Source organism: Crotalus tigris, unplaced genomic scaffold (genome assembly GCF_016545835.1).
Source record: "Crotalus tigris isolate CLP2741 ecotype Arizona unplaced genomic scaffold, ASM1654583v1 scf7180000019161.1078591, whole genome shotgun sequence".
NCBI lineage: Eukaryota > Metazoa > Chordata > Lepidosauria > Squamata > Viperidae > Crotalus > Crotalus tigris.
Genome location: NW_024097408.1, coordinates 143,646 through 158,602, shown reverse-complemented (window position 1 = coordinate 158,602; position 14,957 = coordinate 143,646).

The following is a 14,957-nucleotide window of genomic DNA, read 5'->3' as shown; positions in this document are numbered from 1 at the left end:
CCACAAGCATATCCTGTTAGAGTGCCTCAATGATATTGTATTCCAGAGGCTGCTACTGCCATTCAAAAATTAATCCAAAAATACTTGATAGCAAAAATCATTAGAAAAATCCAGTCACCCTGGAATACTGCAATTCTACCTGTTCGTAAGCCCAATGGACAGTGGAGACCAGTGCAAGATCTCCGCCCCGTTATAAATTGACTTTAACTCTACATGCGACTGTTCCTAATCCATATATTCTTTTAAATATAATACCTGCATCTGCTAAATGGTTTTCAGTTGTGGACTTAAAGGATGCGTTTTTCACCATACCTTTAGCTGAGAATTGTCAGCCGATCTTTGCATTTGAATGGGCTAATCCAAAGACACAAGTTAAGACTCAATATACCTGGACTAGACTACCACAAGGCTTTAAGAATTCACCTACGTGTTTTGGTCAAGCTTTAGCCCAAGATCTTGCATATTTGAAGTTAGTCAGACAAGAGGATTGTTGCCTTCAATATGTGGATGATGTTCTGATAACTGGACAAAACAGGGAGGATTGCTTTGAAAACACATCCAGACTGCTCCGAATGTTACAAGACTGTGGCTACAGAGTGTCCGAAAAGAAAGCACAATTAGTTCAAATGACTGTAATGTATTTAGGCTATGAACTATCACAAGGACAAAGAACTCTGGACCCCCAGAGAAAGCAAGCTGTGTTACAGATTCCCATCCACCAAACAAAACAGGAAGTTAGAGCCTTTTTGGGAATTACAGGCTTCTGTAGAATTTGGATTCCTAACTTCGCTCTCACAGCTAAACCATTGTACCAAGTTTTAAGAGACCAGAAAAGGAACCCCTTTTGTGGCAACAAGAATAGACCCAAGCAATGAGACACCTTCAACGAGCTCTTACTACAGCAACGGCTCTAGGACTACCTGATATATCTAGGTCGTTTTCACTTTATGTCAATGTCAGACAGAATGTGGCTTTAGGAGTCCTTATCCAAAAGCAGGGAAATTGGAATCGCCCAGTCGCTTATCTGTCAAAACAGTTGGATATGGCGGCGCAAGGTTGGCCACAATGTTTAAAAATTCTAGCAGCAGTTATGCTGTTACTACAGGAGGCAAATAAGTTAACCTTTTCTGCTCCAGTGGCTGTTTGTACTAGTCATGCCCTGCAGACAATTATTGACAATAAGGAACATTTATGGATTAGCAATCAAAGGATGCATAAGATACAGGCCCTTTTATTAGAAAATCTACAAGTTACACTGCAACAGTATTCTACTCTCAATCTGACCACTCTTATGCCAATACCAGATTCAACTATGTCCGTGCATAACTGCATGCAAACAATAGAACTACAATATTCTTGCAGACCTGACCTTACGGACCAACCATTGCATAATCCAGACTTTCAGTGGTTTACTGATGGATCCAGCTTTATGGATCAAGGAATTAGATACTCTGGTTATGCAATTGTTTCTCAAACTGCAACTGTAGAATCAGCACAATTACCTAGCCAAGCAAGTGCGCAATTTGCAGAATTATATGCCCTAACCCGAGCATTAGAAATAACTCAGGAATGATTTTAAATGTATATACGGACAGTAAGTATGCATTTTTGACAATTCATGCACATGCAGCAATCTACAAAGAAAGAGGATATTTGGACTCCACAGGCAAGATCATCCAATATGCAACTTTGATTAAAAGACTTATTAAGGCAGCTCAATTGCCGTCCAGAGTTGCAATTATCCATTGTCCTGGACATCAAAAAGACTCAAGCCTTATTACCCAGGGCAATAGGAAGGCAGACAAAGAAGCCAAAAGAGCTGTGTTAGAAGGCCCCCCCCTTCAGTCGGATGTCACCAGGTTCATGTATTTAGACACTTACTTAGAACAACTTGATCCTACATATACGAAAGAGGAAAGCCAAAAGTTGAAGCAGGATGTACAAGCCGAACTGGTTAAAGGCTGGTACACCCTTCCCGATGGATGCATTGCTGTTTCTCTTGCGCTTGGCCACCCTCTTATTTTTCAGGCGCATAAGCAACATCATTTGGGAAAAACTGCATTATTACAGCAGCTTGAACAATTTTTCTATCTTACTTTTGCTTCTTCGATAACGGCACAAGTATGTTCTCAATGTTCCATTTGTGCCCAAACCAATGCATGCTAAAGACCGGTAGTACCACCTGGTCGACAACCAATCGCTCATTTTCCAATGGACTATGTCGTTATTGATTTTACTGATATGCCTAGGAGTAAGAAATATGTAACCCTATTAGTTATAATCGATACCTATTCAGGGTGGATTGAGGCCTTTCCGACTGTAAATAAGAAAGCTATATAGGTTGCCAGAATCTTTCTTAAAGAAATTATTCCAAGACTTGGTTGCCCTTCTAGGATTTCATCAGATAATGGCCCTGAGTTTGTACACCAAATTAATAAGGCTTTAGCCCAGGCATTAGGAATTAAGTGGAGATTTCATTGTGCTTTCCACCCCTAATCGGCTGGTAGGGTGGAACGTGCTCATTACATGATTAAAACCCTTATTACCAAATTTTGTTTGGAAACTCATCTCCATTGGCCAGACGTTTTGCCTATAGTTTTGTATGCAATCAGACTGCCCCCCCCCGCACTAAATTACAACTTAGCCCTTATGAGCTCATGTTTGGACGTCCCCCTTGTCTATTTAAACCTGACAGTCAGGGCTGGCCGGACTTGGCTCATAAGGGGGGAATAGACCAACAGAAATTGTTACATCAGTTACAGCTTCATAATTTAGCTGTTTTAAATTTATGCCATTATATGATGGAACAACAACCCCCTCCAATGGTCACGGCAACACATGGGTTCAAACCAGGAGATAGAGTATGGGTAAAACACTGGAAATCAGATCCCTTGAGCCCAAGATGGAAAGGACCATATACTGCTGTCATGTGTTCTCCTTTGGCAGTGAAAACCTTGGAGGGAAAGTCCTGAGTCCACTGGAGTAGATTGAAAGCAGCTGCACCTGTTGATCCAGTAACTTACAAGGTGGATAAAACTGACAAACCTTTAGTGTTGAAATTTACAAGAAATACACCCTGTCGAACCCTACCGGCAACGGGTTCTCAACACACCGTGTGAACAACAAACCTTGCTGAGACACTCTGGAAGCTGTCTCTCTACGCACGGTGGAAGACATGAGGATTCTTGTTAGAGAATTTTAATTTCTCTATTGGTAAAAAAATAAATCAGAAGCTCTCACAGTTGACTGCATTTAGCTGATTCAAATAACTTTATATTTATATAAAATATTACAATACCATTCTTCTTTACAGCAACATAGCTTAATGAAGACTTCTTACAGAGACAGATACAGAGACAAACCTGAGACTGGAAATCCAGCTCCTAACTCAATACCTTTTGCACAGACTCAGTAGCACTTTCTTCATATTGGCTAACTGAGTTACCACATGACTCTTCCTGCTCATGAATATTCCAACACTCCTCCCTTCATGACAGGAAGAGACATCAGACCTATTAACCTAATATATTCTTTAATTGTGAAAAACCTTGTGTCACTAACCTGGCCTTATACTGTATATCATTATTTGGTAATACCGTTTTCTTATATACCCACTTACAACCCACAGCTTTGGTTCCCTGTGGCAAATTCACTGATTTAAATACTTCATGGTCTCCCATGGATTTCATCTCTTTATCCATGGCCTCCTTCCATCTTTCTTGTTCAGCTTTTGGTAATGCCAACACCTCTTTATAACTTCTTGGCTCATACCACACATTGTAAACCTTTACCTTGCTGGCAGAATACCTGTCAGGCGGAATTCCTTTATTACATCGCTCTGACCTACGTGGTATTAACTGCTCCTGTGTCTCAAGTCTTTCTGGTTTCATGTCTTGTTCAGCCTCTCCTCCCTGAACATTGACATCTTCTATAATCATTTTTCCATCATTAGATGAGTTATTGTCACTAAACAGATCACCGTCATTAAGTGAGACATACCCAGAATTTGCATTAATTCTGTCCCAATTTTGTTCTGCAAAATTAGCAGACCTTGAAATTATAATTCTTTTACTTTCATCGCTAAAGCGATATCCTTTTGACCCTGGCTCATAGCCCACAAACCTGAGCTTTCTTGCCTTTTGCTGTCCCTTTCTTCTGATTGCTTTTGGAATATGTACCCATGCAGTACTTCCAAAAATTCTCAAATGTGCCAGTGATGGCTTTCTCCCATATAGAATGGCATATGGAGTATTATTAATGGAGGAACTCCACAGCCTATTAACTATATAATTGGCAGTCAATATGGCTTCTCCCCAATATGACCTGCTCATACCAGAATCCTGTAATAATGAATCTTTCATTGTTTGCAAAACACCATTCCTTCTTTCAGCTACACCGTTCTCTGCTGCTGTGTAAGGATTTGTACGTCTGTGTCTTATCCCCAACTGCCCCAACCATTGTTGGAATTTAGTTGACATAAATTCAGTACCTCTGTCAGTTTGCAACTGACACACTTGTTGTCTGTACCTTCTCTCTACAAAACTTACCCACTGTTTGAATTGTTGTAGCACCTCTGTCTTTGCTCTAAACAAATAGCAAAATGAATATCTGCTATAATCATCAACAATTACCAGTGCATATTTTGCTCCTCCCAAACTGGCTTGCATAGGTCCCACCAGATCTGCATGGACCAGCTCTAGAGCTCTTTTTGTTTGTCTTGTGCTATATTTACTAACTGGGAATGCCTTTGACTTCGATGCTTTGCATACTGCACAGTCCAAATATGTTTTGCATCCCTTCAAATTTAGCCCTTCTGCAAAATCTTGCATTTGCTGCAAAACTTTAAAGCTTCCATGGCCAAGTCTTCTATGTAGAAGATGAATACATGAATCATGCTCTGCAACATTCTTAAATATATGGGAACATTGAACCTTTTGTCTCTGCAATACATATAGATTATCTTCCTTTATGCCTTCTGCACAAATATTCCCATTCCTTTTGATGAGACACTTCCCATTTACAAAAATGACCTCAAAACCTTGTTTGTCTAAATTAGACACACTTAACAAATTATGTTCCATTTCAGGTACACAAAGCACATTGGTAAACTTTGATTCCAAATATGGAATTTTTACATCGCCTCTTCCAATGACTTTTGCTTTCTGGCCGTTTGCCAAAGCTACAGCTTCTTGTGCTACTGGAACAAACCTGCAAAATAATTCAGAGTCATTAACAATTATTTGACCTGCCCCACTATCTATTAGCCACTTGTCTCTGTTGTTGCTATAGCAAACTTTTGTAACACCAAAATGTTCCTTTTGCAAAACAGTCCTTTTTGGTTGCACAAATGTCCTTTGCTCCAAACAGTTTCTCTGCAAACAGTTCCTTTGCAAATGTGTCTTTTCTCCACAAATGTAGCAATTCTTTTCTAGCTTAGCTCTCTGCCTGCAAAATCTCTCCTTTGTTGCAACTTGGTCCGGGTCTGATCTGCTTGTTTCTTCTCCTCCGGAGACTTGCAGTCTGGACCCTCTCCTCAGGAATTTCTCCTCCTCGTGGCTGTTCCTAAAATGGTGTTTTTCTTCTTCATTAAGCAAACATGCCTTTAAAGCCTTAAACTTTAAGTCTTGCTCTTCTTTACACTCAAATATCGTAGAAACTGTGTCCCAGGTTTTATCTAAACTGTTCAACACCAATAAAACCTTCTGGGACTCAGGGAATTTAATCCCACATTGTTCTAAGTCCAAAAATAAACTTTGCATTTTATTTAAATGCTGTTCCACAGATTCATCTGGTTGCAAACAGGCCCTGTAAAGTTTTCTTGACAATTGCACTATATTGCATGCAGAAACATTCACGTGCACAGCTCTCAACTTCAACCAAATCTCCTTTGCAGTCTTTAAATTTGCAACATTTAGAAATTGTTCATCATCTAAATTCAAGATGAGATAAGCCATTGCTTGATCATGACTTTTCTGATCAACTGCTGCAAATATTGGGGTGGATTTTCTACAATATACCACAGCTCTTTTGCTTTGAGCAAACATTCCATTTTAGCAGCCCACACAATGTAATTCTTCTGGCCCAAACGAGGCACACAGCTTTCCTTAAATTCCATTGCAGCCATTCTGCTAATTCTGCCTTGTTCTTATACTTTCTAAACACAGGCAATTTCTTCCAGCTTTACATTACAATGCAGTCCTTAATAAGCTCTGGGCCCATAACCTGTTAGAGAATTTTAATTTCTCTATTGGTAAAAAAAATAAATCAGAAGCTCTCACAGTTGATTGCATTTAGCTGATTCAAATAACTTTATATTTATATAAAAATATTTACAATACCATTCTTCTTTACAGCAACATAGCTTAATGAAGACTTCTTACAGAGGCAGATACAGAGACAAACCTGAGACTGGAAATCCAGCTCCTAACTCAATACCTTTTGCACAGACTCAGTAGCACTTTCTTCACATTGGCTGACTGAGTTACCACATGACTCTTCCTGCTCATGAATATTCCAACAATTCTACAGCTCATAATATCTGTTAATTATTTAATATGGGGAATATACACACACATTTCTACACAAATCAGTGCAATGGCTACACAAGAAGTCATACCGCAGAAACCCTCTAACAGAAAACTATTGAGTAGTACACACAAAGAACAAAAACACAGGGAAACCAGGATTGTCAAAACTGCATCAAGATTACAAAACAAGGAACCCAGAAAACTAAGACTTTAGTTTATCATACAATGAAACCAGAAGGGTGTCAAGATAGCTCCCCTAGCTCCTGTACATACAATAGAACTACATATAAAGTTTGTAGAAAAGGAGTCCAAGATCAGTGTTATAACCCAAAGTCTGATCCTGATAGTTGGGCCTTAGAAATCCGAACACATAGAACAGCTAGGAGCTCTAGGGACCAGTTACTATCAAGGATCTCCCAATGGAAATCCAACCCATACTCCAGTTTTAGCGTCACCTTTGATGTTTGTAAGGCAGTTAATTATTGGGCTGCAATAGATGGTTGTGGAGGGATCAGTCAAATCCACAGCTATATCCCAAACCATAAGTACTTGTGCCCACCAGACGGGTGTGCAGTCTCCACGGTCAGATGTAAGTGGTGGTCATGTATTAAATGGTATACCAAGACCCAAAGGAGATGGAACACATCTTGTTTGAAAAGAATAATACAAAAGCAGACTCCTGTGGAAGGGACAACTGTAATTTGGTGACTCTCACAGTCATGAATGGCAGTTGGTTCCTGGAACAAAATAGATGGGAAAGACAAAATTGGATAGGGATAGATGCCAACGGCTATGACCCAATATCAGAGGTGGAAATCAAAATTATAGCTGCAACCAAAAGATCAGAACAAAAATCATTATTTTGATCATATTATGAGGAAATGGAGAAACTAAATATTCCTGAAATACCTAAACATGTAAACAATACCTTTGTTAAGTTAGCTGAAGATATTGCCCATACTTTAGACGTGTCCAACTGTTTTGTGTGTGGTGGAACAAATATGGGAGAAAAATGGCCATGGGAGGCACAAGAGTTAAATTATACCAAGGTACTAGAAATGTCTGAGAATAGTTGGGCCTTAACCTATACAAGCGGGAAAGATGGTGATTGGACTCTCACTTCCAACCTGGTAGGACATGTATGTTACTCAAGGAACAAAACAGAATCTTGCATAGCAGTAGGTAACCTCCTATGCACAGGGACTTGGGAAAATGGTAAATGGTGGTCTGGAATCAACAAAACCACTACTATGGATCATTATGCCCTTACTAACATATCTGGGATGCCATATTTAAAAGACCCCACAAATACCAGTCTCCTTTGGCTAGCCCCAGATGGAATGTACTGGATTTGCAGAAAAATGGCATACGGACAACTACCTAAGAACTGGTGTGGATCTTATGTATTGGGAATAATTCAACCAGGATTTTTCCTGTTACCATTACAAACTAAGCAAATTCTTGGAGTTCCCATCTATGATGAAGTTGGCAATATAAGAAAAATAAGGGAACTAAGTGCACACACCCAATGCACAGGAGTCACTTGGCAAGAACATGAATGGCCACCTTGCCGCATTATCCTAGTTTATGGTCCAGCTACTTGGGCTGAGGCTGGAATGTATGGCTACCCTACTCCTATTTATATGCTCAACAAGCTCATTAGGTTACAAGTGGTGGTAGAATTAATCACTAAGCGACTGTGAAGGGACTAACTGAATTGGCCAAAGAAAATATGAAATCCAGGACATATATTATGCAAAATAGGTTAGCCTTGGACTATCTGTTGACCAAAGAAGGAGAGGTATGTGAAAAATTTAACGTAACAAACTGTTGCATCGAAATAGATGAAAGTGGAAAAGTGTTGAAGGACATAACAGACAAAATGGTCAAACTAGCTCACGTTCCGGTGCAAATCTGGAAAGGATTTAATTTGGAAGACATATTTTCAGGATGGTGGCCAAAGTTACCAGGCCTACAAACCATTATAGTTATAGCAGTCTTGTTAATTCTAGGATGTATTTTGATTCCCTGCTTACTCCCCTGTGTTGTAGCAATGATTCAAAGAATCTCAGAAAGTACAGCCTAATTAACTGCAAAACATGAAACAATGTTAGCTTTATGGGAGTATAAAATGCTGTCCTCTAAAGATCCTGAATTGGAGATAGAATGATGGAAGCTTAAGCAGGAAAACTTCCAAAGGGGGGGAATAATGTGGAATAATAATGAACAATCACTAAAATAATGATGTGTCTGCATAATTACTGGAATAATGCTGCGTTCGTAGTATGTGACTAACCTAATGCACATTGCCCTTGGATACAATGTATATAGCAAATTCTCCATTGTATATCCGTGAGAAACGGACCTAATGTATCACAATGTGTATTGCAATGTGTAGTCCTTTTTTCCTGAGAAAGGGAAAGTATAAAACTGAAGTCTGAACCTACCCTCAGGGTTCAGAATTGCTTGTTGCTATAGCTTCTGAACCTGCGCAATAAATCTCTCTGCTAAACCCTCTGGAATTCATAAGAGTCCTTTAGTATTCCACAAGATAACTGGTTAGGAAAAAAATATGCTGAGTGTAGAAGTATATTTTTGATAAGACCAAATTTGTTATTTTAGAATGTAATATTAGTAATACAGGTAGTCCTCAACTTACAACTGTTAATTTAGTCACCATTCAAAGTTACAATGGCACTGAAAAAGTGACATGATCAGTTTTAACACGACTGAGCAGCATCCTCATGGTCAAGTAATCAAAATTCAGGCACATGGTGACTGGCTTGCACTTATGAGAGTTACAATGTCCCAAGATCACGCAATCATCATTTGTAATCACCTCAGTTGGCTTCTGACAAGGAAAGTCAATGGGGGAAGTCAGATTTGCTTAAAATACCATGATTTACTTAACAACCACAGTGATTTGCTTAACTGATAAAAAAGGTTATAAAATGGGGCAAACTTCACAACAACTGCCTTGTTTAACAACAGAAATTTTGGACTCCATTGTGGTGGTAAGCCAACCATCCACAGTCAACCACCCAGGATGGTGCAACACAGAACTCAGGATATCACTACACTAGATCTCAGGATGTCATCACACAACCCATTACCCAGGTCGTTACAACACAAAAGACTAATAGGCACACAGCCAGCACCTCAACTACTCAGGATGTTACGAAACAGCCAAACAATCCACAAACAATAACTCCTACACAGCCAACCAATCCACCTACAGCAACTAAGCCAGCACTCCACACACCCCCACCAAAATATATAGAGAGACGGCAGCTCCGATCACACTTTGCTTGCACAAGTATGAAGCCGAAGACCCCAGCCTGAAGATGACGAGGGGACCTCGTCGAAACGTCGCCAAGATACTCTCAATCTTACACGGGAAAAGACCCAAATACACCAAGACCTGCATACCTATATCCGTGAAAATATAACATCTGGAATGTTGGTCTAAGAGTGCCTTCCCTACCATTGCTCCACCCTTTGAAAAATTGTCCTCCAGAGGTGAGATGGGCCCCCACTCTCCTGGCCTTCCAGAAATATCTGAAGATTTGGCTCTGCTGACTTATTTGAGGCCCATAGAAGAGCATGCAGCTGTGGGACTGGTTAGCACACTGAAGGCTTTCCCTTGTCTTTTTAATTTATTCTATTCTTAATTATCTCCAAATAAATGTATAGCTTTTATGTTTTTACTTGTATACGGCCCAGAATCGCTCGGTGAGGGAGATGGACAGTTTCTAAATGTGATGTATAAACAAAACCATATATATATTAGGAAAGGGTTTTTTTAAATGAATTGCCTGGCAGTAGGTGGCACTATTGGTCAGTTAGCAGGAAAAGATGGGGGGGAACAATCACACTTGTAGCAGTAATTGCTTTTCAGAGTCTAATGAGGATATGAAAGATCTGCTTTCTTTGCAAATTATAAAAATAATATTGAGATGCTATTTATCTCTTAAAAATCCCTTATACAAGTTAAATACTGTCTTGGGTCATAAACCAGGCAAAAGATAGTTCATAAATTGCCAAGTAAGAACACAATCCTCTGATAACTAAACATGCCACTTTAAACATGGAATGTTAAAAATTGAAAATGTGTGCAAATCACAGTTGTGAGCCCAACACACATTGAGATTTTATGTAATTAGGAATCCCATTCAAGAGCATAATGGAAATGATCATGAACTACAGCATAGGTTTCATAGTTGATATGACTTAACAAATCAAGATATTTCACAAGTTGCATAAAGAAGCAAAGTCAGCAGATAAGCTTTCCTTCTATTATAGCAGTTAGTTAGAAAGCATAGATAGGATCCAGAGAGTGTACAATGGTCCTCCTTTGAAACCAAGAAATAATGCAAATTAAACTTTACAGTTCCCTCAAAGGTAGGTCAGTGGTGGGATTCAAAAAATTTAACAACCAGTTCTCTGCCCTAATGATCGTTTTAAGTATTAAAAAAATGATATACCAAAAGGTAGTTTATTACTTCATATATTTAATACTTAAATAAGAACAATAAAACAGGTACACAAAACTAGATTATGTTACCCTGTTTCTCATGTCTCCATGCTTTGGATCAGCTGCTGAATGCCGTGGAGAGCATGGCTGATGCAGGCAGGGCAGGGTCACACACTGACTCCGCTGTTTTCAATGGCGCTTCGGTGCCTGGTTGGCCACCTCAGGTCAGCTGCACCGTGCTGTGGAGAGCATAGTGGACACAGGCAAGGCAGGTGCGCACACAGATTCTGCTGTTTTTGGTGGCGCTTTGGTGCCTGGCTGGCTGCCTGGAGTAAGCTGCAGTGTGCTGTGGAGAGTATGGAGGACACAGAGTAAGTGCGAGGCAGGTACACACACGAACTCCGCTTTTTTCAAGTGCTATTTTAACAACTGGTTCGCCAAACTCAAGAGAAAGTAGGTAACAGTTCTGCCAAACCAGTGCAAACCGGCTGAATCCCACCACTGAGGTAGATTATACTGAAACCAATGGGGAGCAGGGACAGTTTAAAAAAATAGCAAAAGCTTGTTGGTGTTTTAAAAAAAGGAAAATCCAGGAATGAGAGTTCCAGTTAAGCTACATATTTCTTCTTTTCACATGATGACTGGGAATAATGGACATGTAATTAGGCAATGCAGATATCCAGATAATTTTTAAATGGCAAGACTGAGAGTTTATGTGACTGCTACTATTTAGAGATTATCCAAATTTTGCAGTGTAAATACAACAGCCTAGTTTGTGGTATATGCATCCACAAGGTACTAAGCTTAAGGCTGATATAGAACCTTGAAAAGCTATGTAGTGACACACTAGATAGTATTTCAATTGTCATCCTGTAGTACAACTTAAAAATACTACAGTAAGAAGAAAAAAGAACATCAAATGTAGAGAAAGATTTAGAAATTTAGGGACAAATTCATGCAAGGCCTGTTTTATCCAAATAGCATTGTACTTGGCAAACCAGCATCAGCTGGTAAAAATATTTCTAGCCACCAGTAACCAAGCTTATTTTCATACAGTGAAATGCACTGGACATTAGGTCTACAATATTCCCATTTCTGTGGCTCTCTGGTCTTTCATTGGAGAAATATTTTTTCATTAAATTCTCACATTGGAAGCAAAAAGTTGGAAAAGGGCCAGGAGTCTCAAGCCGAGTGGCTTTTCCCCATTTGAAGGAAATGCTCCTGGGTAAATTGATTTCTAATTAACTATAAACATTTCTGAATATAATTCCATAACTGAAGCATACCTATTGTGACACAAGCTTCCTGCAATTTCTCTCAATCTCAAGCAGAAGAAGAAAAACAGCAAGGAGATTTCTCTTAACTTTCTCTCTCTTTTTCTTTTAAAATCAGGCAGAAATTATTGGATGAGAAGATGGAAAACATAGGATTTAATATTTAATATTAAATTTAATATTTTCCCTCAGTCTCAGATTAAGATAAAATAAGATAGGCTAAGATAACCTTTATTGTCCCACATTAAAAATGAAATTCTGTTGCTTGCTCTCAAAGGAAAGTATATATCTACTCATACACATACATATTTACATGCTATACACACAAACGCACACATACACACACCAAGGAGGAAACTTGAGTGTTCACAAGGTTAATGCTATATGGAACAAAACTGTGACTGAATCTGGATGTTTTGCTTCAGATACCATGAAGCCTCCTCCCAGAAGGTAACAAGAAAAACAGGTCATGAAGAGGATTTGTAGCATCCCAGACAATCCGGCAGACGTTGCTCAAGCATTGCTTATATGCTATGTCTTGGATAGAAGGAAATGAGCTACCAATAATCTTTTCTGCTATTCTCACCACTCTGCACTGCCTTCCTGTCTGAAGTAGTGATGCTTCCAAACCAGACTGTAATGCAATATGACAGGATGCTCTTGATCGTCCCTCTATAGAAAGTGGTAAGGACAGGAGAAAGAAGATGTACTTTTCTTATGTGATGCAGAAAATGCAGGCGCTGCTGTACCCACTTCACCAGTGCCTCACCATTGAGTGACCAATCTAGCCTACTCATTAGCTGCACACTCAGAAACCTGATGCTGCTAACCACCTCCACAGGTCAATCATTAATACACACAGGTGTGTAGCTGTGCCTGCCTTTTCTGAAATCGATAATGATCTGTTTAGTTTTTCCTATGTATACATTGAAAAAAAATGTAAAGTATGGTCTTATGTTCACCTAAAATACACTCACACAAACCACAGACATACACACTTCGTGCTGTTCCATTTGCACAAAAGTCATCTACCTGTACATTTTATGGCTACAGATTTGGTCCCATCTAACTTTTTTTTTTTGCTTATGTAATACAGTAAGCAGAATGTAATATTTTAGTAATAATTGGGCTTCTGAAAATTAACTGGGGCAATCATTTTTAAACTCTACTCCAATTATAAGTTTTCTGAGATATTTATTGCAGTCTTTAAGATTAGCAATGGTGAAAAGATTTTCACTGAATGCTTAAGGCAAGGGTGTCAAACTCAATTTAATTGAGGGTCGCATCAGCATTGCGGTTGCCCTCGGGGGGCGGGGTGTGTGTGGCCAGGGGGGTGCAGCCTACTGGGTGGGAATAGATGGAGTGGGTGTGGCCTACTGGGTGGGCATGGCCAGCTCTACATCATTCGCATCAAGGTGCCTGTGGGGGCCTGGGCAGGAGTGGGACGGATCTGAGGGTCTCTGGCAGAAGGGAGTGGGACCGGGGCAAGCGACAAGGCATGGTCCATTTCTTCATTCCTCACAAAGGGTGACACTTCCCTAGCATACACCCAGGGGGCGGGGCCGACGCGGCAGGGGCTGGTTCCTCACTGTTTCTAGACGGCCTTGTGGAGCTAAGATTGAATGTGTTTCAGCATAGATGGCTACCACAAAATTGTACATTGGCTCCCGGCTGGCCTGGGCCAGGGCCAAGGCAGCAGGGGCCGTTCCCTCACTGTTTCCAGGATGGTTTCATGGGTCACATGAAACCACTTCACGGGCTGCATCTAGCCCCCAGGCCTTGTGTTTGACATGTCTGGCTTAAGGCATACCATTCTTTGAATTTTGGCATATCTTTGCCAGTCTATTGTATGTCGATGGAAGTTTGTTTCTCCTAACATATCCAAGGAGTCTGAGTGGAGAAATATACCAATGTCGCTTGCTTATTTCATTTATTTCATAAAATCATCCAATAGGATTATAACAAATATATCAGCTCTGCTTAATTAGTTGTAATTAGTTAATTTAAAGTTTTTATCCAGATCTTGACAATTTATGTAGTATGGTCTCTAGCATAGAACTCAAAACCAAGAACTGCTGTACATGAACTGCAAAATTCTGAGTAAATACCAGATGGCACCTCAGCAGTTGTTCAGAAGACCAGTTACGGTAGACCGGTCTTAACTGCTGACCCTACAGGAAAAATATGTGCACATTTCTCATCTGTGGAGTGCTAGTAAAATATTAAACCTAGTATGGCCATTTGTTCTAAATCAGTGTGAAAAATATGGGCTAGAACAAAAATTCTTGAATCCTAGCCACATAAAAGGTTAGAAGGCATGAGACTAGAAAAAAGAGCTAAATCTTTTTTAAAAATACAAAATTCTTTGAATGGAGAAATTGATGCTCACATAGATCAAATCTGAAAAAGAGTGTGGGTTCATGATCTGGTTCCATAAACTTTCCTTGCAATTAAGAACATCAAACTTTGCTTTACATCTTTTGGAGGGTGGGAGGCTTTCTTTTCAATATTAGAGAATATTTTTGAATGAGGAACAAAACACCTGAAGTATATATATCACATTGCTACATCTTAATGTTAAAATAATCTAAAATTGTATTGGAACAATATAATGTGAACAAACATGACCAGACTGTCTTTTTACATGTTTTTACAGTCAAACAAATCTGAGAGAAAAAGAGA